The sequence below is a fragment of the Bos taurus genome, chromosome 7 (assembly GCF_002263795.3).
Source record: "Bos taurus isolate L1 Dominette 01449 registration number 42190680 breed Hereford chromosome 7, ARS-UCD2.0, whole genome shotgun sequence".
Lineage (NCBI taxonomy): Eukaryota > Metazoa > Chordata > Mammalia > Artiodactyla > Bovidae > Bos > Bos taurus.
Window position 1 is genome coordinate 28,065,505 of NC_037334.1, and position 25,994 is coordinate 28,091,498.

The 25,994-nt window shown below is 37.1% G+C and overlaps 1 long non-coding RNA gene across 1 annotated transcript in view; it reads right to left on the bottom strand.

The window, feature by feature from the left end:
- LOC132345723 (uncharacterized) overlaps window positions 1-25,994 on the bottom strand; it is a 91,824-nt gene that overhangs the window by 13,510 nt on the left and 52,320 nt on the right. The window contains exon 3 of the long non-coding RNA XR_009495219.1: window positions 22,165-22,244. This is a non-coding gene — a long non-coding RNA (uncharacterized lncRNA). The remainder of the gene's footprint in view (window positions 1-22,164; window positions 22,245-25,994) is intronic.

The following is a 25,994-nucleotide window of genomic DNA, read 5'->3' on the forward strand; positions in this document are numbered from 1 at the left end:
TATGAAGTGCTTCATCACTCTTTTAGGGACACTGTGGAGATATTTGTTATTAACACGGGTAATTATATGAGCAGAGGAGATAAAGTAGGACGTTCTCTCTAGTGATCAGAATATATGTACATAAGAAAAGAAAACATACTTATGTCTGAAATATTTAAGCTAGAGAGCTATGTCACTAGGAGTTAAATGTGTGGGAGTTTGAAACAAAATTGGAGACTGAGATGGTACCCAAAGAAAATCTGTAGTGCACGTAAGAATTATCTGTTAAGACATGGAAATCAAAGAAAGGAGAAGACAGGTAGGAGAGGGCTTGGTAGATATGTATGGAATAAGACCTCCAACCTGGGTAGAAAGTCTGACATCTGGTTCCAATAGGATAAAATTTTGATGATCTTTTGATCTTACTCCTTCCCAAAACCTCCTAATTAACTAAACACGTGCTTTGTGTGGTCATCTTTGAACTATGAGTCCGAAGTTTCTTGGACATGCCCTCCCTACCCACCTTCAGCAAAAGATTCCTTCCTTGATAAGCATCAAGTAAGTCCCAGAGAATCAGAAAATATAATTTTGCCTCTTGAATATCCTTGCTATTTTCTTATCTGGGTCTGAGGGATGGAAAGAGGCTAGAGAAGTAATGATAGTTCATAGAGATCTACCGTACAGAGTCTTCAGTTACTCTTTGTTTAATCCATATCTTACCTTAGGGTAAAAATAAACTGGTAAGAAATGTTAAGAACTTTGATTAGTGAATTGAAGTTTAGGCTCTAAGCTTGTGTCCCTGGAAGAATAACTTCAAAGCTACCAAGAAAAATGTGGATACTTGCTCTTGTATGGAAAGAAGAGTTGAAGAGATGCTGTGGTAAAGATAAAGGACAATTGAATCCAGTGTATGAGAACTGGATTGTATCATGTCGCCACTTACTGTGGCAATTTGGAGATAGCAACTCACCTTTTGCATCAGTTTATGCACCTGTAACATGAAAAGCAGGACTAGGTTGATGGTTTTTAAACTTTTTTTAAACAGGAAGCCAATGTATAAAATACAGTCCTACACAAATTCCAATATATGTTTAAATATACTATTCAGGTTAAGTGAAATAGGGAAATCAAGGACTTTTAGCTCCCTTAGCAGTCCCTCATTATTGGAACCCAGTTATATTATCTTTAATATGTTATCTAGTTCTATAATTACATCACAGTCCGAGTAAGACTTTCGAATCAGTAGTTCTCTTCGGCAAGCACTTTAAGAATTTTGGTGATGATTGTGGTAGTGTTGGAAATTATTCATGATAGTGATGGAAATGATTGCAGAATGTTTTAAAAGGTAATTTATGAATACATGGAAATGTGTATTGTAGTACACATAATACAAGCAAATCTTGACTAGAACTCTTTGACGACCTGAAGATCCAACAGCCCCGCTGACACACCTCCTCTCCTCCCTTGCTCCAAGAGAAGGGGGTGCGTGGCAGTCTTACTGCTTTCCTAGCCGGGTTTCCTCATGAGAAATTTCTGCTGAATAAAATGCATTCCTTTTGATCACTGTACACTTCTGGCCAATCTTCCTTATGATTAATACATTGTTTTATTCAATAAGTCACTGTCATTATTAAAGTTACTTTGGTGTATCTTTAGAGTGACTCATTATCTCCCCTCTAATCTATTCTGTGATGGTATATGGTATAGCTGTCAGAAGGCAGACTTACTTACTTCTTAAAATAACATTAATTTACTTCTTCAACTATTTTGTGGTAAAAGTACGTTGCATACACCATGCCAATTTTTACAACCTTGTGGCAAATATAGGTAAGTATCTTAATTATCCTTAAATATGAAGAAACAGTTCTAAGAAGCTCGTTCACTAGCCAGAGGCGGCAGGACTGGGAGAGTCGACTATATCATGTATCCTCTACGTTCTTGAGGGCCAGAGTGAGCGGGCCTAGAGAGGGGACAGAGCACTGAAGAAGATCCCTCAGTATGTCTCTGAACTGAGGTCCATGTTATTAAAATGTCAGGTGTATTCCATGTCAGTCCCCACCAAATTCACTATTTCTCTCTTCACAACCAAGAATATAGATCTTAGATGTATGAAGACAGCTAAACAAGATTGCATATTATTTTTTCTCCCGTTTAGCTTTTACAGGCTCTTTGCAGCTAGTCTTATGTACTATCATCTGCAGAGTTGTTGGTTTTTTGGTACATGTATCTCCAGGCTATTCCTCAAGGACCCAGCTTGCTTGAGCTTAGAGAACAAGGAACAGGAAGACAATGACATTGGTTACAGAAAAGAAAAGAAAAAAAAAAAATCACCACACAAGGGCTTAATTTGCCCTGGAAAGCATGTTCTTATTGCCATCTAAATACATAATTTTTAACTAAAATCGTGGACACAGCACCTCTATGTAACTACTTCTCACGTGCTTGACTCAGCCATTTTCCAAAATCCTGTGAAATGCTTTCTTTCTTTTATATGTGTTTAATCGAATATAAAGTGGCACCTAAACACCCACATGTTATGTTCAGACAACAAATGACTTTGTCCATTTTCTTAAAGGAGATGTTTAAAATTCAACATGGAAGGAAACTTTTTTAGCCTAGAGTTCCAGTCGCCTTTTGAAATTAAGATAAATGGCTTTAAAGAGACCATAAGTCTTCCGGCATGTCGATTTTTAGTGTACAAAGCACTGCCCTAATAAGGTTAATATAAATGAATTTGGAATAAATGGACTGAATAGCTTTGAAATACACAACTTGAAGTGTGATGGGAAAAGTGTTTGGTAAAATATGTTTTAGATTTCACAGAATCCCAAATATTTAGATTATAATGGTGAATATCCAACTTAGTTTCACACATACTCTTTCACTCTAAGTTGAAATTATTGATACATTTATAATAAGTGTGCCTTTTAGTGTTCTGAAAATAGGTTGTAATATTCTCTGTTATAGTCTATGACCAAGTCACATTTAAAGTTTAAAAAGAAAAGATTTAAATAAATAAAATGTATCTTAATTCCCTCAGCATGTATAATGTGAACCTCATTGTTCCAATGAGAACCCATACTATTTAGAGTGAGCCTGATGCTTGGGTTTGACAGGCAGCCAACTGGGGCACCGCAAGAGGCCATTTTGAAAATTCAAACCTTCAATGAGATCAAAGTGTGTACAGAAGTATTAAATTATACCCAGATAGAAAAATATGTGGCCTTAGTCTTTTATGTGGAAATTTAACATTGATACATGCTCTATGAGTTTTCTTCCATGCATACACACAAAATTCATGCGGCTGAAATGCTGAGAGATGGCTGGAAGAAAAAAGAATCTAAACTTGGATCACATGTCCTTTCTGGCCTCTAACTGTGGCATTCATCTGACATAATAGAGACTCAGAAACACAGTGCGCCTTCACTCTGCAGGGGTTACAAAGCTGTTCAGTGTAGGAAATCAGCACGTGAATATCTCCTCCCCTAGTAGAAAATGAAAAACACCTGACACTTGAGAACTCTTAGTACATGATTTGAATGCCATTAGGGGCTGCTCCTACACATTTCGTTTTACAGCTGTGGAGTGTGTAGCCCATGAATAGCACTTGTGTTATGTTTGCTTTAGAAACCTGTGTTGATCCCTCCAGGCGCTCCATTTGCAAGTACTCCCACGTGAGGCATAGAGCAGGGGGGAGCTGGAGCAAACAGATTTGTCTTACAGACAGACTGTTCTGAAAGGAAATATTTTTAGAGGCTGGAGAAATGGGTAAGGTGCCTCCCACTCTGGTTGTAATTTTGAAAGTCGATGACCAAGGAGATCTTTTATTGACATAACAAAAATGCTTTGTTCAATGTGCAGAGCTTAAGTTCTGTGCAACCATCTCCTTGTGGCTCCATTTTAATAAATTTTGACCCAGCTTCCTTGGATTTAGTTTGTGGGAGGAGGGTTATGATTGTTTTTCTTTGGAAAAAGTTATCCTTTAGTGTTTTTTGAACTACTTCTCAAGTGAAAATCGGATCAGGGATGATCTTTTGATACACGATGTGGTTTATATTTCTCTTGAATTTCTTTTACGATGGGCTTATTTTAGCACTTCAGGATTGAAATGAAATCTTTTAATATCTTTTCTCCATATACAATTCAGTCTAGACCAAAGTGGTGTATTTTAGGAATATGTAAGCTGATGACTAAACTTGCTTTTGAATAAATGAGTGCATCATGAAAATGATAGCTTGATTTCAGCTGTAATTTTCTGTTCATACCACAAATTATACATCTTAGTTCTATTGATAAACTGCTTATTTTAGGATTTTTGTTTTGTTTTATTTTTGCTTTTAGGTGGCTATCAGGATTGCACAGGTATCTCTGTAAAGGAACTGGGCTTGAAGTATGGTTGAATATGAGAAGAATATGTCAATTACTGAACAAAAGCTATATGATAGTGGTTTACATGATTGATTCACATTTAGCACACACAACCTCACAGATATTCCACAAGGTAGATATTATTATATCAATTTTTACAGATGTGGACATTTTCTCAAATTACAGAGCTAGTACATCACAGAGATAAAATTCAAAGTCAAGTTTTTCTAATTCCAAAGTTCATACTCTTAAACATGATCTTATTGCTTCTACAAATCACTATGAAAATGCCTTAGCATTCCCCTCCTTAAAATATTTTTTGAAGTCTTGACATGAACTCTTGCTTACTGAATAGTCATGCCATTTTCTTTGCCTTCCTAACATCAACCTAAAGAAAGTTCTAAGAAACTTGACAGAATCCCATGCCTGCATGTAAAAGTTTGCAAACTTGAATGTCTTTAGCATCACCTAGAAATATTTTTAAAATACCGGTGCCTGATCCTAACTTTGACCATTTATTTCAAAATCTATGGAGGATAAGCCACAATATGGGCATTTTAAAACCTTTTCTGGTGATTCTAATATGTACCTAGGGCTCAGAATCGGTGCCATATATTGACATATGTGTGTAAATTTGTGTTCTCCACATTTCTTTCTCAGCTATCCTAAAATGCTAGACATTTTCTGTCTTCTTAGAAGAGCTAAGTGAGGGCATCTTTGTATATTTCCACATGGGTGGCTTATCAGCACCATTCTTCCTAGTTGGTATGCTCTGAGCATGTGTCAGATCTGTGTGCATCTGTTTCTTGATTAACAAATGTGGATTCAAACTAGCAACATGGAAGGCAATTGGAGACACAAGAAAGCAAGGTTAATACCACTTAGCCTTAAAATTTCTGTCTTTTCTTCCCAACAGTTTGAAGGACTTGTCTTTCACTCAAAGGACTTCAGCTAACTGCCCCCAGCATTGACAACTACTTTTTGTTGAGAAAGAGGCTAAGGTATATACATCTGTGCAGAGATTCTTTGAAATTTACCCATTTCTGAAGTAATATCCTGGCACTAAATCCCTTCTAACCACTGTTAACCCTATTTGTATTGAGTTAGTTTTTGACTGACGAGTCTCCCTAGCTTGGCTTATGCCTTTAAGCCCACTAGACCCAACCAGCAGGCCAAATCTGCACAGATCCAGCTTTTCTGTTGAGTGTTGACAAACTTCTTTTCCTCTGTTATTGGCAAAGAGAAGGAATCAATGGAACGTTTGCCTTTCTTTAGTAGTAGTATTGGCAAAACATCACTGCCTATCACTAAAGATCGCAACAGCATCATCTCAAATGAACCTAGAAAACTGAGATTTATCTCAAGAGGCAATGCTATAAAATCAAGGTTGATTCCTGAAAGGAAGCATATTGTTCTAAAAGAAATGTTTTGAAGACCGATGCAGCATCAAGTTTTCACACAGCAGGTGAAGGGAGTACTCTATTCTTTGATAATTGAGGTACAACTACGATTTACAAGCTGAGCATATCACTTGGGTGACCCTCTTGTCATTTTCCCACCCCATATATTTTTTTCTATCAAGTTGAGCTACATGGACTGTCTCAGCAGACTCCCTTGTATTCTGGCTATAAATTAGACAGTAGGATTATCTGCTGGCGATTGGTTTGTGGGATGAGGATAAAGATATTCATCCTGATTCCTTCTTGTTGCATCACTGGAAGTTGCAGCATTCCTTAATTAAAGGCCATGGCTTTCATAAAGGGGAATCCCTCTATGCATTTCATTCCAGGTCTGTTTATATGTCCCCTCCTCAAAGCTAGTGGAGGTGATAGAATTCCAGTTGAGCTATTCCAAATCCTGAAAGATAATGCTGTGAAAGTGCTGCACTCAATATGCCAGCAAATTTGGAAAACTCAGCAGTGGCCACAGGACTGGAAAAGGTCAGTTTTGATTCCAATCCCAAAGAAAGGCAATGCCAAAGAATGCTCAAACTATCGCACAATTGCACTCATCTCACATGCTAGTAAAGTAATGCTCAAAATTCTCCAAGCCAGGCTTCAGCAATATGTGAACCATGAACTTCCCAATGTTCAAGCTGGTTTTAGAAAAGGCAGAGGAACCAGAGATCAAATTGCCAACATCTGCTGGATCATGGAAAAAGCAAGAGAGTTCCAGAAAAACATCTACTTCTGCTTTATTGACTATGCCAAAGCCTTTGACGGTGTGGCTCACAATAAACTGGAAAATTCTGAAAGAGATGGGAATACCAGACCACCTGATCTGCCTCTTGAGAAATGTGTATGCAGGTCAGGAAGCAACAGTTAGAACTGGACATGGAACAACAGACTGGTTCCAAATAGGAAAAGGAGTATGTCAAGGCTGTATATTGTCACCCTGCTTATTTAACTTATATGCAGACTACATTATGAGAATTGCTGGACTGGAAGAAACACAAGCTGGAATCAAGATTGCCAGGAGAAATATCAATAACCTCAGATATGCAGATGACACCACCCATATGGCAGAAAGTGAAGAGGAACTAAAAAGCCTCTTGATGAAAGTGAAAGTGGAGAGTGAAAAAGTTGGCTTAAAGCTCAACATTCAGAAAACGAAGATCATGGCATTTGGTCCCATCAATTCATGGGAAATAGATGGGGAAACAGTGGAAACAGTGTCAGACTTTATTTTTCTGGGCTCCATAATCACTGCAGATGGTGATTGCAGCCATGAAATTAAAAGATGCTTACTCCTTAGGAGGAAAGTTATGACCAACCTAGACAGCATATTCTAAAGCAGAGACATTACTTTGCCAACAAAGGTCCGTCTAGTCAAGGCTATGGTTTTTCTAGTGGTCATGTATGGATGTGAGAGTTGGACTGTGAAGAAGGCTGAGCACCGAAGAATTGATGGTTTTGAACTGGGGTGTTGGAGAAGACTCTTGAGAGTCCCTTGGACTGCAAGGAGATCCAACCAGTCCATTCTGAAGGAGATCAGCCCTGGGATTTCTTTGGAAGGAATGATGCTAAAGCTGAAACTCCAGTACTTTGGCCACCTCATGCGAAGAGTTGACTCATTGGAAAAGACTCTGATGCTGGGAGGGATTGGGGGCAGGAGGAGAAGGGGACGACAGAGGATGAGATGGCTGGATGGCATCACTGACTTGATGGATGTGAGTCTCAGTGAACTCTGGGAGTTAGTGATGGACAGGGAGGCCTGGCGTGCTGCGATTCATGGGGTCGCAAAGAGTCGGACACGACTCAGGAGCGACTGATCTGATCTGATCTGATAGTTGATTTGAAAATGCAGTGTTAGTTTCAGGTATATTGCATAGTGATTCAGTATTTTTGCAGATTAGACTGCATTGTAGGTGATTACCAGATAAAGGGCATAATTTCTTGTGCTATACAATATATCCTTGTTGTATATCTATTTTACATATTGTAATTTGAAACTGAAAATCTCATATCTTTAATTTATTACTCCTCCTTCCCTTTCCCCTTTGATAACCACAAGTTTGCTTTCCATATCTGTGGGGCTGTTTCTGTTTTGTATATACATTCACTTGTATTATTTTTTAGATTTCACATATGAGTGACATCATACAGTATTTGTCTTTCTTTGTCTAATTTATTTGACTAAATGTCACATTCTCTAGGTCCATCCATGTTGCTGCAAATGTCAGTATTTCATCCTTTTTCTGGCTGAGTAATATTCCGTTGTAGGCATATATTCTTAGGCATATAATCTAGTTGCCTGTTTATGGTAACTTGGGTTGCTTCCATGTCTTGGCTATTATAAATACTGCTGCTGTGAAAATTGGGGTGCATGTATCCTTTCAAATTATTGTTTTCATTTTTTTTCTGGGTGTATTGTATCCTTTCAAATTATTGTTTTCATTTTTTTTTCTGGGTGTATACCCATGAGTGGAATTGCTGGATCGTATGGTTAGTTCTATTTTTAGTTTTTTGAAGAACTTCAATTACTCTTTTCTACAGTGGGTGTACCACTTCACATTCCTATCTGCATTGTATGAGGGTTCTCTTTTTTCCATATCCTTGCAAACATTTGTTATTTGCAGACTTTTTGATGATAGTCATTCTGACAGGTGTGAGGTGATATCTCGTGGTTAGCTGTTCCCTCTTCTTGTCTGTTCATGCCTAGGGGAGCTCAATGATTTTAGTATGCAGGCCTCAGGGTCTGCACTGCTATTTATTTCCTTCCAAATCGGCCTACATCTTTGTTAATAGTTCCTTTATTAAACTATCTGAAACTATCCAGTTTGAGTGTATCATCACCAAGAGCTAATCTTAGAAAGAACATGGAGTTCTAATTTCCTTAGAAGCAATCCTAAATATCATGGCATCATTAATTTTGGATGTCTCTGATAATTTTCTTGGGAACCAGTTATCCTAAAATCTAGGTAGGAACATTGGTTATTTCATGAGGCTATGTTCCTGGCTTAGTATTTCTTTCTCTTTTATTCCCTTCGTGTCCTCCTACCTTCCTTCCTTCCATTCAGTTTTATTTCTCTCATTTTCTCTATGCTTCCTTCCATCTCTCTCCTTCTTTCTATTATTCTTTTTATCTTTATTCTCCCTCCTCCTTTCCTTCTCTCCCTCCCTCCTTCCTTCCTTTATTCTACCTGCCTGATTTTATCTGAGATTTTGCTCAGAAAATTTTTATAGTCACAGTTAGTTTTGATTTAGGAGTATAGGGAGAAAGGGAAAAATTTAGAGCATTTTCAGGATCATAGCAATATTGATATATCACTTTTTTAGAGAATATTTATATTTACTATAGTACTTCACATATTGAAATTTGGACTCACATGTGATTGAATGAATGGGGTCATGTGACTATTCTGTTCAATAGTTTGTGAGTGGAAGTGACAGTGTTGCTTTTGGGGTAGATCATTTAGTGCCAACATGGGACCCTTCAGAGTTCTTTTGGTTAACAACAATGATCAGAAATGTAGATGATGCCTGTTTCATCAATTCAGGTCTCAATAAAGATTACCTGGAATGGAGGTAATTTGATTTCACATAGTCAGAGTGAGAATTTTGTTTGTTTGTTTTTAGCTAGGCTATCTAATACATACTGTATTAGCTCGGACTGCTATAGCAAAATACTTTAGACTGGAAGGCTTAAACAAGAAGACGTTTATTTCTCACAGTTCTGGAGGATGGATGTCTAAATTGAGGCACTGGCATATGCACTTCCTGGTGAGAACTCTCTTCCTGGGTTGCAGACGGCTGCCTTCTCACTGTGTCTCATGTGGTGGGAAGAGAGAGAACTCTGGTCTCTTGTCCTCTTTCCATGAAGTCCATCCTCAGGGCCTCATCTAAACCTCACTATCTCCCAAAGGTCTTACCTCCAAATACTATCACACGGGATTAGGGCTTCAGTATTTTAAATTTGAGGAGAAGGTACACAGACATTCAATCCACAACATGCTAAGATATAATACTTTGTACAAATTAGAGTATCCCTAATTTTGGAATTGCTCTTATTTATTTCTATTTTCACATACTTTATTGAGTAGGACAAAAAAGGCTAAAGTTATGGTTAGTGAATAAAAGGAATTATGTGTTGGAATGCATTTCACAAATAGATGCCAAATTGGTAACAGGAAGGATTCCTGAGAATGAGTCTGAGAAAATGAGGATACCTTGTGCCTAAGTACATACTAAGTTCTGGTATTAGGAGAGAAGGGCTGGGTACCTAATGTATGTTGAACTGTGGCAAGAATTTTAACATTTAATATTCACAACAACGCTGCAAAATAGTCACTCTAAAAACACCTACTGTCTGCTAGGTGTTATGCTGCATGCTAGGGATATAGCAATATGAAAAAGCAAAAAGATATGACACAGCAAAATAAGCTCTCCAGGTCAGTAGGTACCCAATATGCTACCAGAGAAGAGTAGAGAAATAACTCCAGAAAAAAATGAAGAGACAGAGCCAAAGCAAAAACAATGCCCAGTTGTGGATGTGACTGGTGATGGAGGTAAAATCTGATGCTGTAAAGAACAATATTGCATAGGCACCTGGAATATTAGGTCCATCAATCAAGGTAAATTAGAAGTGATCAAACAGGAGATGGCAAGAGTGAACATCAACGTTTTAGGAATCAGTGAACTAAAATGGGCTGGAATGGGTGAATTTAATTTAGATGATCATTATATCTACAACTGTGGGCAAGAATCCCTTAGAAGAAATGGGAGTGACCATCATAGTCAACAAAAGAGTCTGAAATGCAGTACTTGGGATGCAATCTCAAAAATGATAGAATGATCTATGTTTCCAAGACAAACCATTCAATATCATAGTAATCCAAGTCTATGCCCTAACCAGTAATGCTGAAGAAGCTGAAGTTGAACATTTCAATGAAGACATACAAGACCTTTGAGAACTAACAATCAAAAAAGATGTCCTTTTCATTATAGGGGACTGGAATGCAAAAGTAGGAAGTCAAGAGATAGCTGGAGTAACAGGCAAGTTTGGCCTTGGGGTACAAAATGAAGTAGGGCAAAGGCTAACAGAGTTTTGCCAAGACAACACACTTGTCATAGCAAAACACCCTCTTCCAACAACACAAGAGAAGACTCCACATGTGAACATTACCAGATGGTCAATACTGGAATCAGATTGATTATATTCTTTGCAGCCAAAGATGGAGAAGCTCTATCCAGTCAGCAAAAACAAGACTGGTCAGCTCATGGACCCCTTATTGCCAAATTCAGACTTAACTTGAAGTAAGTAGAGAAAACCACTAGATCATTCAGGTATGACCTAAATCAAATTCTTTATGATTATACAGTGGAAGTGACAAATAGATTCAAGAGATTAGATTTGATAGACAGAGTGTCTGAAGAATTACAGTCGGAAGTTCGCAACATCATACAGGAGGCAGTGATCAAGATCATCACCAAGAAAAAGAAATGCAAAAAAGTGAAATAGTTGTCTGAGGATGCCTTACAAATAGGTGAGAAAAGAAGAGAAGCTAAAGGCAAAGACGAAAAAGAAAGATATACCAATTTGAAGACAGAGTTGCAAACAATAGCAAGGAGAGATAAGAAAGCCTTCCTCAGTGTCCAATGCAAATAAATAGAGGAAAATAATAGAATGGGAAAGACTAGAGATCGCTTCAAGAAAATTAGAATACCAAGGGAACTTTTCACGCAAAAATGGTCACAATAAGGGACAGAAATGGTATGGACCTAACAGAAGCAGAAGATATTAAGAAGAGGTGGCAAGAATATACAGAAGAACTATACAAAAAAAGATCTTAATGATCCAAATAACCATAATGGTTATTAGATCACTCACCTCTTGGAATGTGAAGTCAAGTGGGCCTTAGGAAGAATCACTATGAACAGAAATAGTGGAGGTGTTGGAATTCTAGTTGAGCTATTTCAAATCCTAAAATATGATTCTGTTAAAGTGCTGCCCTCAGTATGCCAGCAAATTTGGAAATCTCAGCAGTGGCCACAGGACTGGAAAAGGTCAGCTTTCATTCCAATCCCAAAGAAAGGCAACGCCAAAGAATGCTCAAACTACCACAGAATTACATTCATCTCACATGCTAGCAAAGTAATGCTCAAAATTCTCCAAGTGAGGCTTCAATAGTACATGAACTGAGAACTTCCAGATGTTCAAGCTGGATTTAGAAAAGGCAGAGGAACCAGAGATCAAATTGCCAACATCCGTTGGATCATCAAAAAAGCATTGACTATGCTAAATTCTTTGATTGTGTGGATCACAACAAACTAGAAAATTCTTCAAGAAATGGGAATACAAGACCATCTTACCTGCCTCCTGAGAAATCTGTATGCAGGTCAAGAAGCAACAGTTAGAACTGCACATGGAACAACAGACCTGTTCCAAATTGGTAAAAGAGTATGTCAAGGCTGTATATTGTCACCCTGCTTATTTAACTTATATGCAGAGTACATCATGTGAAATGCTGAGCTGGATGAAGCACAAACTGGAATCCAGATTGCCAGGAGATATATCAATAACCTCTGATATGCAGATGACACCACCCTTGTGGCAGAAAACGAAGAACAACTAAAGAGCCTCTTGATGAAAGTGAAAGAGGAGAGTGAAAAATTGGCTTAAAACTCAACATTCAAACAATCAAGATCATTGCTTCTGGTCCCATCACTTCATGGCAAATAGATGGGGGAAATAAGGGAAACAGTGACGGACTTTATTTTGGGGGGCTCCAAAATCAGTGCAGATGGTGACTGAAGCCATGAAATTAAGAGGCACTTGCTCCTTGGAAGAAAAGCTATGATCATCTTAGACAGTATGATAAAAAGCAGAGACATTACTTTGCTGACAAAGGTCCATCTAGTCAAAACTATGGTTTTCCTAGTAGTCATGTATGGTTGTGAGAGTTGGACCGTAAAGAAAGCTGAGTGCTGAAGATTTGATGCTTTTAAAACTCTGTGTTGGAAGAGACTCTTGAGAGTCCCTTGGATTGCAAGGAGATCAAACTAGTCAAACCTAATGGAGGTTGGCCCTGAATATTCAATGGAAGGATTGATGCTGAAGCTGAGGCTCCAATACTTTGGTAACCTGATGTGAAGTACTGACTCATTGGAAAAGACCTTGATGTTGGGAAAGATTGAAGGCAGGAGGAGAAAGGGATGCAGGATGAAATGTTTGGACAGCATCACCGACTGGATGGACATGAGTTTGAGCAAGCTCCGGGAGTTGGTGATGGACAGGGAGGCATGGCATGCTGCAGTCCATGGCATCGCAGAGTCAGACACAGTTGAGCGACTGAATTGAAATGAACTGAACTAATGGCTCATACATGGATATGAATAAAATTTAGCCAAGCAAAGATAAATTTTCTAGACATAAGGAGCAATGTATATGATGGTCCATGAGTAGAAAAGGAGCTGGCATTTCTTATGAACTAGAAGAAGTGTAACATGTCTCTTTCTGCCACACTATGGACACAAAATCTGGCTTTCCAGAGACTGCCTAACAGTTTGGGTGTAGAACCAGTAGTGTAGGGAAGTTAACTGCATAGGAAACAATGGGAGAACAGAAAGAAAAGGGATACACACTGACATGTTTTCTCTCTCTAAAATAAATGATGGTGATGGTGGTGATGGTGAAAATGATAATGAAACATGAAACATTTACTGAGAACTTAGTTTATATCAGGTACCAATCAAAGCACTTTAAACTTACTTCATTTAATTCTCAAAACACTTGAAAATCTTAATGTACACAAGAGAGCTTGAGTAACTTACAAACTGTGGCACTTTTATTATGTGACAGAGCCAGGCTTTGAACTGAGGTCTGCTGAGAGCAGAGCTGGCACTATTCACCCAGGTGGAGGCTGGGCTGACGGATAGGATATCTCAGAAGAGACAGTATAAATGAGTTGATGACTACCTGATAAAGACAGCCTTTCAGAAAAGCAGATGGAAATTGCCAAGCACTATTAAAATGTGTAACTAGGTGATAGATTTGGTCTTGTGTGATTTTTTCCCCCACATTCTTGAGTATAGGGTTGCAGTTTCAATGGTGCCTTAAAATGTATGCAGTAAAACACAGCTGGTAACTAACTTTTAGCTATAATTATTGGCCTTTTACCAGTATTTAAAGATGCATTGCATGGATCAGTGCTTTGAACTTTGCTTTTTAGTTTTATCAACAGTGTACCATTACTTTCCTAAAGACCTTTTCTTCACCTTTATTTAGATCTTGCACTGGTCTATAATTACATGAAACTAAAAATTCTTTATGGATTGATTTCCATAAATTACAAATATGTCATGTGTTATGTTAGTAGACAAAAGGTCAGCAAACCAATTTGTTACACCAGGAGTGCATTTAGCAGAGCTTGGACAATGATCCATTTGTTGGAAGCCTTCTGATTTTAACTCTTAAGCCTGGATTTTGACTGAAACAAAAATTGTATATGAAATGGAATTTAAATCACTCTTACTTAGAAAATAACATACTTTGGATAGGCAGTTGTGAATTGGTCTTTGCTTGCAACACATCTATATTTAATTCAATATTTTGTGATAGAGAATAAATATATGGTATTTTATAACATCCTAAATACATCAATTTCAAGTTAATCCTGCTGTCAATATAAAACCTACTTAAATATATTGGTGTTATCTTAACAATAATGAACTATTACACATTATACAACTAGAAAATTAAGCGAAATTTCCCCAGTGCCTTAAGTGGTCCTTAATAATCAATTAAAATGAATTCAATAAAATAGGTTTTAAATGGCACAAATGAAATCATTAAATTTCTAAGGGCAACTTATATTCTCTCTGTCAGCAGCTTGTTTGAACAATATTCATTAAGTGCTTTTAGTATTTTTCTATTCTTGCAAATGTAAACTCAAAAACTTTTGGTCCTTTCCTTAAATTTTTCTGTTTCTATTTTGAAAACCACAATAACCCTTGTGTCTGCAAATAGCCTCACTTTTTCAATAATCCTGGAGTTGAAATGTTATAGTTATCATTGACTTCTCATCTCCTTTGTTCTGTCACCCTACATTATGATGTTAAATTCTGTTTTTTTGGTTACAGCACTCCTATCTTTTTCCTTCCTTTTATGCCAGTCACTAACATCAGAGATCCATTTTGTCTCATTTTGATGATTAACTGGTTTTTCCTGCCTTCAGTCCATAACACAAATGGACTGTATTGATATCAGTCCATATCAGTCCAATAGTATTGATATCAGATACTATCACTGAGACATTGGACTATTCATGGCATGCCTTCCCTCAAATCATTCTACTGCCCACAGGGTGGAGTCCCAAGAACCCTGGTATAAAATTCAGGGTATAGGACATTCTTATCCTAGCCGACTGTATCACATTTCTCTTTCAGCTATTGATTATTATGATTCTTAAATTTCTCATTACTCATCTCCCTCAAGTTATGCCTTGCTCATTTGTGGTTTTGCTTATTTCTGAAATTATCAGCCTCATTTTTGCCCATCAAAATCTTTTATAATTCAATTTAAATTTTTCTCATGTTTGTGCATAGAAGTTATGACATTACTTATAATATTACAAATAACTATCAGCTATTTGTGTACATTTATTACTATTATTATAACTATATGTCCATTGTCTCACTCATTCTTCACATTATCTGCATGACATATATATTATGTTCCCAACTTCAAATAAATGACAGACTGAAGTTGACAGCTTAAAAAGCTTCCCAAGGTTAAGTGGCAAGCACTAAGAGAGCCCATCAAAGTTAGATCAAGTGACTCTCTTCCCAACCCAACGATCGAACCTGAGTCTCCTGCATTGCAGGTATATTCTTAAATATCTGAGTCACCAGAGAAGCCCTCTAAAGCCACAGGACCTTGATACTCGATGGCTTTCCATAGCTACTTCCATTACATTTATACATCACCCAGTACATATTTATATATACACACGCATACAATATTACTGCAGTAATATAGATGGTAGATGTAACTTTTGTGATGTTAGTTTAGACCACTTGATGAAAGTGATAGAGGAGAGTGAAAAAACTGACTTAAAACTCATCATTCAAAAAACCAAAATCATGGCATCTGGTCCCATCACTTCATGGCAAACAGATGGGGGAATAAGGGAAACAGTGACAGATTTTATTTTCTTGGGCTCCAAAATCACTGTAGGTGGTGACTGCAGCCATGAAATTAAGAGACGCTTGCTCCTTGGAAGAAAAGCTATGACCAACCTAGACAGCATATTAAAAAGCAGAGACATTACTTTGCCGATAAAGGTCCGTCTAGTCAAAACTATGGTTTTTCCAGTAGTCATGTATGGTTGTGAGAGTTGGACCATAAAGAAAGCTGAGCACCAAAGAATTTATGCTTTTGAACTGTGGTGCTAGAGAAGCCTCTTGATAGTCCCTTGGACTGCAAGATCCAACCAGTCCATCCTAAAGGAAATCAGTCCTGAATATTCATTGGAAGGACTGAGGCTGAAGCTGAAACTCCAATACTTTGGCCAGCTGATGCAAAGAACTGACTCATTGGAAAAGACCCTGTTGAAAGATTGAAGGCAGGAGGAGAAAGGGATGACAGAGGATGAAATGGTTGGATGGCATTACCGACTCGATGACATGAGTTTGAGCAAGCTCCAGGAGTTGGTGATGGACAGGGAAGCCTGGCATGCTGTAGTCCATGGGGTCACAAATAATCGGATATGACTGAGTGACTGAACTGAGATTGTCTTAGATTTTTCAGAAATATTCTGACCCTTTGCTAATTAATGGCATAATGAACAACTAGTATAGTTTCTATGTTTCTTGAGTGACTTCTTGATGAAAGATGCCTGCTGTGCCTCACCTGCATACAAAGGAATGAATGCCTCTGAAGCACGAGAGTGTTATCGCCAGCCTAAGAGTGTTTAGTTTTTGAATATTTAATGGATTCTGCCTTTTGTGGTTGGACTTATAATCGGCAGTAGGTTTCTCAGAGTAAATTAAAGAGGCTGACATTGGCATTGAAACAGAGCCACTCCAGTGCTTTAAGAGTTTTGCTTTACTTTGAGTGACAACTAGGAATAACTTTGAGTAGTGCCCTGGCCACCCCATGCTGGTATGTGGGTAGACAGCCGTGTGCTAAGTCAGAGCATCCAGGAATGGGGGGAAATCACAGGTGAAGCATTCAAGCTGTGAGGCAGCTTCAGTTGCCCCTTTGTTTCTCTTCCAATTGAGAATCTTTTGTGTGCTTTTTTTTTTCAGTCATTTTCCTCTCTGCACTCTACTTTGCTAATTAAAATTCTAATCACTATGACAGCTAGAGGTAGGGAAAAAAAAAATCATTCTTCCATGCTGGCGAAGGTAATTTCAAGGTGTTTTAGCTGCCAAAGAAACAAATGGAAATTAGACAAAGAACCTAGTTGTCTTAGGAGGACAAATGAATTTTGTTTTTGCATTCTGCCTAAAAATATATGAAACTTTAGCAAAGACAACACAATTCTTTTTGGCATTCTAATAATTCTAAATACATGAAAGTTAAACAGTATGCTTTATTTTCCTACAGGTAAAGGTTTTCTGATTAAAAATAGTCTTCTGTACATTTGTTTGTGTCAAAAATGATTCACTGTTCTTGGGGTGAATTGAAGTACATCAAAGGTTTGACTTGGTCTCTGTGATATGTTGTTTATGAAAGTGTTTCCTTTTAATCTTTGATTTTCATATTTTCATTAGACATTTAAAAGACTAGATATTCATATTCAGAACAAAGGGAAATTTGTGGTATTATTTTTTCCTGATTTAAATTTTTTTCTAACTTTTTAAATAGTATTGATATACTAAATGTTTAATGCCAACTGATCTAGAAGGGTTAAATAAAATTGCATCCAATATGTACTTGAAAAATGAGTTTCTACACAGGTAGATTTCCTGAGAAACTTTCCTACTAAATTAGTAATTAGACCGTATTTCATACACGTCTACCAGGAATCCAGAAATAGTATAGGATTGGGAGAAGTTTACCAGAAGTACTGTCTAAATTGACTGACATTTAACTGATTGCTTAATTTTGCTAAACTGACTAGGTGCTTGTTAAAATACACTGAATTGGCGGTCTGATCCAATGTTATTTAAATCTAATTGAATATATGTTTTAAAAAGAGATACTGTTAATCAACAAGCTAGTGCCCCATGCTTGACATCCAGACACACACATAAGTCTACACACACAACACAAGGCTTCTAGAATTTTGTACTGTAATAAGGTCATTTGTTGTGTGATATAATTTTCAAAGAGAAGGTACTACGGTAACTTATGTTTCAAATTTTTATAGCCTCCAGTCAAGTGAGAATTTATTTATGATTTGTTTATTTTTATTCATTCACTCATTAATTTCATAACCAAAAATTAGAGAAGATAAAACTATGCTGATTAAATATAGCTTATATTCAGTAATGGTTATAGCTACTCCTTTAAGCCCAAGTTCATTACTTTTATTTTACATACATGTATGTTTTAGAATCAAATATCTAGTATGATTCTTTATTAAAGTAAATATTCAAGGTGTTATTTTATTGATAAGCTAAACTATGGCTTTTGTTGTTATTGTTCTTAAATGATTGGTTCACTAAGAATATCATCCAGTATGTAAGGATTTAATAACACACAGATAACAAAGAGTTTATAAGAACACAGTGCTTTGTGTGTTTCTACTCAAGAGGTTTATATTCATAGAAATATTTGGAGAGAGTCCTATAGGACTCATATGTTGGGATGAAATAGTAAAATCAACAAATTGTCTTTTTTTAATTTGTGACATTTTACACAATCATGAATGTATGACTTACTGTTATTTAATTGTAAAATGCTCTTTGAAGACACAGTGCCTTAAGGAAGACAGCCTAACAGAAATTTCATGAGTAGAAAGAGTATGGATACTAAAGCTGGTGGATTGAGAGAGTATGAAATTAATCCTTAGATTTCCCAAAGCAGAAATAAACATTGTATCTGTGAATATCCCAATATCTATTGGCAGTGCATTAGATGACAATTTAACTTTACAACAGATTATTTGGGGATCAGATCTGAGATCTATCAGTAGATAGCTGGGTTGTCATGAGAAAAATCATGTAACTTCTTTATGCCTCAGTTTCCTCATCTATAAAAAAAATCAATAATACCATCTTCTAAACAGTGCCTGTAAGCTATTTATAATTTTTCTATCACAGTTATGTATGAATACAAAGGATTAAGATACTTACTAGCTACTTTGACTAAAAACCTGGATCACTTACAGATTTTTGCCAATAATTGTGATAAACTTTTGTAACTGTTTCCGAATACAAATTTTAACGCTGAGTATTGAGAGAGACAAAGGTGAACAAGGTTGCATAACGGACCTCAAGAATCATGTAGTAGTACAGACAGGTATGCCCACAGATAACTTGGTAAATGAGAGAGGTGCTGACAAGTAGCTGAGTAGGGACCACAGTAACTTCTCTAGTATAAATGCAAATAATTGTGTTATTTGTGTTACTGTTTGCCTGCTTTCACATCTATTCCAGTAGTTAATTTTAATATTACCTGGGAGTCTAACATGGTTATGCACCTTAAGTCATGTTAATGAGCTTGCCTTCTTAACCTATAGAATCAATTAGAATTTTTGTAGATGTTCCAACATGACTTCCAGTCAACAAGGGGTAAGGTACATACAGTTTTTTTCTAAACCAGGTGTGTGCTGAGTCATTTCAGTCTTGTCCAACTCTGAGACCCTATGGACTGTAGCCCACCAGGCCCCTCTGTCCGTGGAATTCTCCGGCAAGAATACTGGAATGGATTGCCTTGCCCTTCTCCAGGAGATCTTCCTGACCCAGGGATTGAGGTTGCATCTCTTAAATCTCCTGCATTGTCAGATGGATTCTTTACTACTAGTGCCACTGAGAAAGGCCAAGCTGCCAAGATTTCCCTAAACCAGAGCACTTTGAGAGCAAAAGGGTACCATTAATAATCATATTAAAATAACAGTCAAGAAATATAAATCAGAACTTACAGTTAGCTTACCCAGAGATCATCTTTAGGAAGTAATGATGGTAGCTTTCCATCTAGTTTCTGCCCATATCCTAGCTCAGCTCTAACTCCTATTTCTGGCATTGCTGCTGCCCTTTGGATTTGAACTTTGAATTTAGTCAGTCTGGACTCTGCCTTAAAGGGTTTGCCTCTCCTAATTCCTGTGCTTCTTGAGGCACCATATTTTCTTGGGGAAGACTCTGTATTTCATTCCAGTTTATTATACCTGTCCCCTACCACCATCATGTCTGGCCACTAAGACCTGCCAAGTTCACAATGCTATTCAGTAAAACACTATCTGAATATCAGATCTAGGACTGAAGAAAAGGCTGCACAAAGCTCCAATTCATTAAGAGTGGGAAGATAGTTTACATAAGCATACAAAAATCTGATGGTAAAGGTTTATGTGTGTTAAGATTAGACATCCAATTTTGGCTATTATCAATTGTTGTTTAGTCAGTCATGTCTGACTCTTTGAGATCCCATGGAGTGCAGTATGCCAGGCTTCTCTGTCCTTCACCATCTCTTGGAGTTTGCTCAAACTCAAGTCCATCAAGTCGGTGATGCCATCCAACCATCTCATCCTCTGTCGTTCCCTTCTCCTCCTGCCTTCAATCTTTCCCAGCATCAGGGTCTTTTCCAATGAGCTGGCTCTTCACATCAGGTGGCCAAAGTGTTGGAGCTATCTCATCTCTCTATCGAATAATTGATTGATTGATCTGTTTATCATCTATCTGTACATTGAGGGGAAATGCCCTCATGTAGTTGATCATTATTTGTTTTTTTTCTAATTTTATTTTACAAACCCTTGTGTGGAGCTCTGACTTTCAATAGATCACAATGAATGAGTTGTTCTGCTATGTACAAAACTGACCATTATTTTTATTATGTGTTTTCTCCCATGTCTTCTCTCTCAATAGTCATGGATCAGTAACAGCTTTCTCTACACAAAGTCCTCAGAAAAAAGACTGGTGTGGTTGAAAACAAATCAGTCATTGCTCTAGCTCAACTTTAAATTTCAGGAGAGTCTTTTTTTGCTCCTCTTTTTAGTGTATCAGGGTAGAGAAACAAAAATAGTCTTGCAATCCATACTTTTCAGTCATAAGATTTAGAAATTTGAGAGAAGCATTCTACATTCCAAAAGTAAGACATCAAAATCATCTTTGATATCAGAATCCAAAAGTCTGCTGTACTAAGAACATAGCATTTAATGAAAATTAAACATATATGTAGTAGTAAAAAAGCAGTGGATGACATAACACTTTATTACTTTTCCCTCTTAAAATGAGCACTTATATTTCCTTCTTAAAGTAAGAATTAGATGATATATGAAGAGGGAAAGTAAGAGAGTAAAGCATCCGGATCAGACAAAGCAGAGAGCCTGTAAGAGGTCCCGATGCTACTTTTTCTTGGAGTGGATATCCTAGCAGGTGGTTGGGAAGGGAGTGATTTGAGGAAATGGGGTTAACTCCATAATGTTGGGACTCTGTGGCAGAAAGGACTCAAGATCTGCTTCTTGACCGTAACCCTACGAAGACTCAGACTTGTATAGCATCCAGCAACTCTATGGGAGTCTTTACAAGAGTACAAATGGCCTCTGGAACAGGGGAGCCTGAGATGACCACTGAGTCTTCTTTGATTCAGCAGAATTAAAAGGAAATAAGAAGGATCAAAAGGTGCCTCCAGAACAATTGTCCGAATAATTATTTAAATGTCTTTTAAGCACTAGGTACAACCAGGCCCAACCCAGGTCTCTAACAGCAGCCTTGCAGTTTTCATGTATCATGGTAACTTCCCCAGCTTTCCATGGCTTCCATCCTGAGATGAAGCCTATGCTGCCATTTCTATCTGAGGTCTGGGTCAAACAATAAAAAATCAGTCCCTCAGATAGCCCACAGAAAGGCCAGAATGTTGCAACCATGTTCCACATTTATCCTTCTAGTCCATGAGTAGGAACTTGGAATTGAGCAGTTTTCTCCCGATCACGTCACGCCACTATGGGGAGGGAATGAAGTAAGGACAAGCAAGAGCACCATGAAATTTTCTATCATTTTGGTGTGGCTTTTTCTTGATTGGCTGTTTGCTTGGTTGCTACAAATCTTTAACATGTTTCTAGAGTTTCCAGAAGGTAATTTTAGTCAGTGGGTTGTTTACATGTTTGCATAGTGGAGTGAGAACCTGGAACTTCCTAGTCTACCATCTTGTTATCATCACCTCACAAAAGATATTCTTAATCCATACTTTATATATTGTCTAATAAACACTTACTTGTGAGATGAAAATGAAGTCCTTTTTGGGTATCCAGAGATTCAGTAAGTTTACCAGTCACAATCTCTTTTTGATAAATACTGCAATAGAATTTTAATAATAACAATGAAAACTCAGGGACGAGAAATCAAAGAATAGTGTTAAAGTAAAAACACAGAAAACATATAAATATATTTTAAAAATATTGATAAGTAATGGGAAACACAATAATAATTTAGAATAAAAATCCAAATAACTCTAGAATGGTGGTTGATTGCAGAGGAGACTAGAACAACATAGAGAAGTGATGGCTTGCTATATTCTAGTGTTGTTCAGGATGGAGGCTGTAGTTTATCCTAGGTAATGATAGCAAAATGGAATCTTATATCTGGTAGAAATAACATGACTGGATTAAAAGCACTGATCCTAAGTAAAGTCCTATAAGCCACAACCTGTAGAATATTAAAATAAATAATAATATACGATGTTGGAGAAGTCATGGTGAAATAGATAACCTTATAGACTTCAGCGGAGAAGGCAATGGCACCCCACTCCAGTACTCTTGCCTGGAAAATCCCATGGATGGAGGAACCTGGTGGGCTGCAGTCCATGGGGTCACTAAGAGTCGGACACGACTGAGCGATTTCACTTTAACTTTTCACTTTCATGCGTTGGAGAAGGCAATGGCAACCCACTCCAGTGTTCTTGCCTGGAGAATCCCAGGGACGGAGGAGCCTGGTGGGCTGCCGTCTATGGGGTCCCACAGAGTCGGACACGACTGAAGCGACTTAGGATAGACTTCAGCACAAACACGAAGTAACCTGGTCCCTAAGGTCAGTTATTTGATATTCATGTAGGATTACCAAGTACGTAGAAATAAACTTATGTCTGATATGGGAAGAAAAAGAATGCAATGACTCAGTGGCAGGCTAAATCAACAAATAGATATGTGAATACTATTAAAATTCCTTAGATCAAGAAATTCCAAAATAAGGCTAACTCCAAAAATAGTATGCTAAGTTTGTCTGCCTACCTATTGATTCACCTGCCTAGCTACTTAACTAATTTTATTCTTTGTTTGACTTTATTCATGTGTTATCTTTATTCATGTGTGTTTCTGTTAGTTCATAATTATAATATAAAGGATTCTATGGAAAAAAATGAACTTTACACAGTCTTTTGGGAGGACAGGAGCAGAGTTTTGGCATCATGAAATTCTCAGCTTTGAAACACTCCCTCCTCCGTTTCTTTTAACAGTCAGCAAGATAGGCTGACACAAAGGAAATGCCTGCCAAGGAATTTTAGAAGGAGGCAGTTTTTAATTAACAGGGGCCAGAGAAGGTGATAACCCCAAGGGGTAGTGAAGAGAAATTAACATGGAAAAGCAGTTCCACGCTTCTGTGGGTCCCCAAAGGCCAGCCGTATTAGTGGTGTCTGTTCTGATTGAACCTTTGCTGTGTCTTTTTATTGATTCACTTGTCAGAATCTGACAAAAGGACCGCTGTCCATCACTTGTTTCTCAGAGTAGCAGGCTATGGCTAGAAACTGCTTCCCTGTATAGCTGATTGCAGGGTGAAGGCTGTCGTTTTGGTTATCATTTTACAGACATGATTCATGTTGTTGGGCTTTATGTAAGAATTAAGTATTTGTACACACACATAGCACAGCAGGCTTACTTACCCTGGATTATTGAGCTCCTTTATTCTCTTAGTTCTCTTGCCTATATTTTCTGAAAACTTCTTTAATTATTAAAATATTTTAAAATGCAATTTCAAGGATGATAATTACACTGACTGTTGCAGACATTTTTTTTTTCCTCCCGTCATTTATGAAATCCTTGGCTTTGGAAGCATTTTAAAAGAACAATGTCCTATGAATAAATATTTCAAATTTCTCTTCCGAAGATGAAAATGAATAGTAAATAAGGCATGTAAAGAGTCTGTGAAATCAGCTCATATAGCAAAGAGGAGAAGGTGAAGGGATTTTCTTTTTTTTTAACTGCCTAAGAGGGTTCATTGAGCTGGCAAACCTAGGGTGGGCCCTAGGAGGGCTTTTGTATTGTTAGCCCAGTGGGAATAGAAACATTCTTCAAAGTATTTTAATAACATTTTAAATGCTGTGTGCATCTTTTTGCTTCTGTGAGAACCAAGCTTACTCTAGGATTCTGTGTAAGTTTAACAGTTTCAAAATGTGTGTTTCCCGAATCGCCAGTCCAGGTTCGATGCAGGATACAGGATGCCTGGGGCTGGTGTACTGGGATGAACCAAAGGGATGGTACCGGAAGGGAGGTGGGAGGGGGGTTCAGGATGGGGAACACTTATACACCTGTGGCGGATTCATGTTGATGTATGGCAAAACCAATACAATATTGTAAAGTAATTAGCCTCCAATTAAAATGAATAAATTTATATTAAAAAAAATAAAATTTTATAACCAAAAAACAACAAAAAAAAATATGTGTTTCCTAAAACAAGGGCTGACTTCCCATACTTTTAAAGAGGTGATCATAATTATTTTTTCTAAATTCAAATTGTATTATTCTTATTGTTTATTTACTTGAAACATAGTATTTATTAAGAACACTTTAAAAGAAAATAGTAAGGTCATCAGGAACCTGGTCATGATATATTCCATAGAGCTATTTTCTTTTTCCTTTTTTTTTTTAAGGAGTTTTGAACCCACTTGTAAAGAAATGACTCACCCAGAGTTACATATCACTCACATCTGAAGTTAATAAGCATCTAGATCTGTGTAGCCATTAGCAACCATTAGCTATACTTAGCAATTTAGCACTTGAAGTATGGCTAGTCTAAATTGAGATGTTCTGTAAATATGAAGTACACTGTGGATTCTATAGATGTATTATAAAAAACAAGAATGTGAAATATCTCATTAATAACATTTTATTTTGATTATATGTTGATATAAAGAATTTCTTTTTTTTTTCTGTATAACTTTTAGTTATTTATTTTTAAATTTTATTTTATTTTTAAACTTTACATAATTGTATTAGTTTATATTATTAAAGTTAATTTACCTTTTGTTAAACTTTGAAATTATAACTACTAGAAAATTTAAAATTACATATGCATCTCACATTATCTTTCTACTGTACAGTATTATTTTGAGTGCTAAGGTGCTTCAGTCATTCTCGGCAATAGTAGTTACTATTTTCTTTGACACATGCTGTATCTGGCACTTGATATGTGTTATCTCATTTAATCTCACAATTACCATTGAGATGAAAGTAATTGTAAATTCTGTATAGGCAAGAAAATCAGGCAAGAAGAGTAAGTTACTTAAGATTATGCAACTACGTAAACTACTTCACTCTTCTCTCAATAATTATTTTTGACTGTCTACATAGTATTATGCATAAGACTTGGTATTATGCATGGTCAATGCCCTATACTTAGTCGTTGATGTGAACTAGTATAGCTCTAGATAGATTTAGAAGGATTGAAACTCAAAGGGTTAGTGCTCCATCATGTCTGACTCTTTGCGACCCCGTGGACTATAGCCTGCCAGGCTCCTCTGTCCATGGGATTCTCCAGGCAAGAAGATTGGAGTGGGTTGCCATTCCCTTCTCCGAGGGATCTTCCTGACCCAGGGATTGAACCCCGATCTCCCACGTTACGGGCAGATTCTTTACCATCTGAGCTATCAGGGAAGCCCATAGAAGGTTGAAGAGTGCCAAATTAATTTCTGCAAGTTCTATTTAATTAGATGTATTAAGTTAAAACATTAAAATATGGAAATACCCATTTTCTATGGTAGGAAATGGTTTAACAACATCTTGGATTTGTAAAAATGTTGAAGAGGAGACATTACATGAAAGAGATTGACAAATA